Source organism: Ruditapes philippinarum, unplaced genomic scaffold (assembly GCF_026571515.1).
Source record: "Ruditapes philippinarum isolate M1 unplaced genomic scaffold, ASM2657151v2 ctg151_1_1_1_1, whole genome shotgun sequence".
Taxonomy (NCBI): Eukaryota; Metazoa; Mollusca; class Bivalvia; order Venerida; family Veneridae; genus Ruditapes; species Ruditapes philippinarum.
The window spans coordinates 215,849-219,454 of NW_026852309.1; positions in this window are offsets into that span (position 1 = coordinate 215,849).

Below are 3,606 nucleotides of genomic sequence, written 5' to 3' on the forward strand. Positions count from 1 at the left end.
ACGCACTATGTTGGTTTGTCGTGACGCGGCTCATATGATTGCTTGTATACTAGTATACTTCTTATTCTAAATACTGGATAGTTGTCCATGTAAATAAATATTGATATTTTTTCTTATTATAAAGAGTGGGTATTTGCATATCAAGGATAATTAATACTTTTGTTGTTCATGTAGCACGTTTACACATGTGTACGAAACAAAAAATGTGTTTATCATTTTGAGCTGTTCAGTGTTTGTTACTGCTTTGTTTTCATTCCCCAAGGATCAAATGGCAGTGCACATTTCCAGTATCATGATCACAATTAAGTAGCCTGTAACCGCAAACTTGTGTTTATTTCTTAGGCTAGATGTTCAATAGTTTTTTCATAAATAGGTAATCAGACATCAACGCTGTACTTAGCACAAAAGAACTCAATTTAAATGAGGAGTGTGGACCTTTACCTGTCATGCCAAAATCATAGATATGGTTAACGTGAATCGGTTGCCTTTAATTTAACTATATAAACGACCGTATTAGATTACCATTGAAAATAGGAGCAGATATTCGTATATTAATGAATTTCGTGATTTTCTATGTGATATAAAGGGAAACTTTCCCATCATAGTGACGTAACCTTTGGATCAACCCTCGTTTATTTTATGTAATGTTTTATCAAGCATAATATGAGTTATAAAAACAACAAAATTCTTTCATCTTCCAGATGTAAAAAAGGTATTTAATAATATATTAGATGCCTAATTTCTAAAGAGTATTCATTTTCCTAGATGTTTCCTAACCCCGTTGTGGTGCCAATTTGCTTCTTTTTCATTTTATACTTGTTCCCCTTTTTGTATGATCTGGTTTGTTCATATACTTTTTTGTTTAAGACTGCTTAGTTTACGATCACATTTGAAACATACATTTTATACCTTATACGAAACATAAACCGATTTCACATATCGAATACAAAATTAATGTCTTATGAGTTAATTATGAAATTATATGCGACATTGCAATACAAGTATATATTATCAATGTCAAAAACATAGCGAAAACATAATTTGTATATAAAAAAATATGAACAATCAGACGATATGTAAACGTACAATAATTTTAGATTCCTTTGAGAAAAATGTAAATCTCGAGTGTAAGACACATTATTACACTATGTCGGCTGATCGGATTTGCCCACAATCTACCTGAAATTAGGCCATTATTATATTCGTATATAGTTTATTAAAATCTTTAAAAGTAAACCTTTACTTTATAACTTATAATCTGCTTGATTTTAACAAAGTTTTAAAGAGTTAAGAAAATTATGGGATTCCAATAATAAAATACATAAAAAATGAGCTTCCAAAAGTACTGAGCTAGGCCAGGCTGAACAAACATAGCCTGGCTATATACTGGTGCCATAGTCAAATCACTTTTGATTCCAGCAGGATAAGCGTAAGTTAAATTTTCAAAAGCTGCTTCAGGGATTGATATATTGAATAACTAGTTACTGTCATAGTAAATATTGTAACCCCTTTCTCCGCAGAAAAATTTCTTGGACTTTGTTGTAATACAGTCCTCTTAAATCCATTTGAAACACCTCGTCGATAAACAGTCATCATCTAGGAAACAATAAAAATTTAAATTGCTCTATTACATGACTTTCCCTCATGTACAGATTCAATCAAACCGAGCCTGGAAATTTCATGTAATTTTGTTGTGAATAATATAGGGACTTTTTCCAGATTATTATTCTTCACAACAGCAGGTGACAAGTGATGTATACAGCTTTGACACGTTGTTCCATACTCCGTACAACGGGATCATTGATTCCGACACTTTTAAATTTTGGGAAATGAGTACCGCTCAAACCGGTGCTAGCGGGCGTGAGGGATGTTGCATTTTACACTATCCACCAGACTCAATCCAACCACATTTGTTGTGATTAATGCTTCCGAAGAATCACACTTTATCTAGGCTTTTTATGTCACATAACATACAGAGAAATAGTAGGTGCTATTTAAAAATAATATTTATAAATCAAAATCAACTTTAGAGTACCATTTATAATATAATTTAATGAATAAAAAAATGATCATCTTCAAAAATATAAAGTAAATTTTACGTGAACGTTATATAAGTGACTTTTACAAAGGGGCGAAATGAAGGGATTAAGTATTTCCAAACAATTTCTTATCACTGGTATAGATTTATATTTCATTTATTTTTGTTACACACTTTAAACTGAAATATCATGGACAACCTGAGTATTCGTACAACTGTGTCCGAAATTCTTATCCGAGGTTTGACGGTCATGGCCGAAGTAGGTTTTTTAGGTATTAAGAAAAATATTGATATCGGTAGTTGGCCATTGTACCAAACATTGCCATTTTGTGGGAGACTTTTTGACTACATGTACTTCTGTTTATAATAATTCATATTCATCGTAGATCACTTCCTTAATCTTATTTTATCAAACTGAAAGGATATCTGAGAAGTTAACTGCAAATATGAACGACGAATTAACGTTGTTCCCAAGGAAAAGTCATGTTTGTCTTCCTTTGTTTCTTATTGTAACTTCAATGTACAGTGTTCATCTGTATTGAAATCCACGCGAAAGCACTTTGTAAAGATGCTGGAAATAGCACCTACAAATAAACATCCTCCTGAAACATAGTACATTCTAATATCAATAATATGTTCACAATCATAAAATGATCGCGTTAAAGGTAGTACGTTCTTTGAAATGGGATACATTCTTAGGATATTAAGGTCAAACAAGTGCTGCATTCTTAACCAATGGTCAAAAGAATTGTTGAATTGCCATAAACGGCTTTGTGAAGGATTACAAAAATACGTCAGAAAAGCAGCTTTGTAAAATAATGTGTATAATGTATGGGTTCAGTGTACGTATCATGTACTGTATAAAGAATTAGAAATGGCTGATAGATGCACAAATTTGAAATCTACCAACGAGTCTCTAATGATACATGTTACCAACTAATATGTTGGAAATACTTCGCATTACGGCCTATATTGTTATCTTTTACATGCTTGCGTCTTTGTCAATTTATATATTTATGAAAATGTTATAAGATATCTACCCACAACCTAAGGTACTTCTTTGCCTTACAGAGGAAACAATTATTCAGGAAAATTAGAAGGTCAATATATAACCATAAAATTATTCCGTGTTGCTTTTATCTGATTATTACAGAGGATATGTCAATATCTAAAACTGTAAACATTCAGCTTTGATATAGAAACTTGAAAAATGAAGCGACTTTATCAACAGAATTTAAAATTTGAAAATACTGGAAAACAAATACGTTAATTAAGTTCTAAAACAGGGAAGTCTGATTCATAAAGAAAAGAATATATTTTTCATTTAATGTTTAAAGTTTTATCCTACCTGCGAATGTTATTGCCTGCTCGTAGGTACCACCATTGTCTATCAGTCCACCTATAAATATTGTTCAAACATTTTATACTATGTTTTCACATTAATTTAATTTTCTTAGTATATTCTTTAGAAATATGCAACCAAATAATGAATGATGTCTGTACATTGTTTTATATCAGAATGAAAAAAAAAAGAATTAAAAACTAAATTAACATGAAAACTTACCACC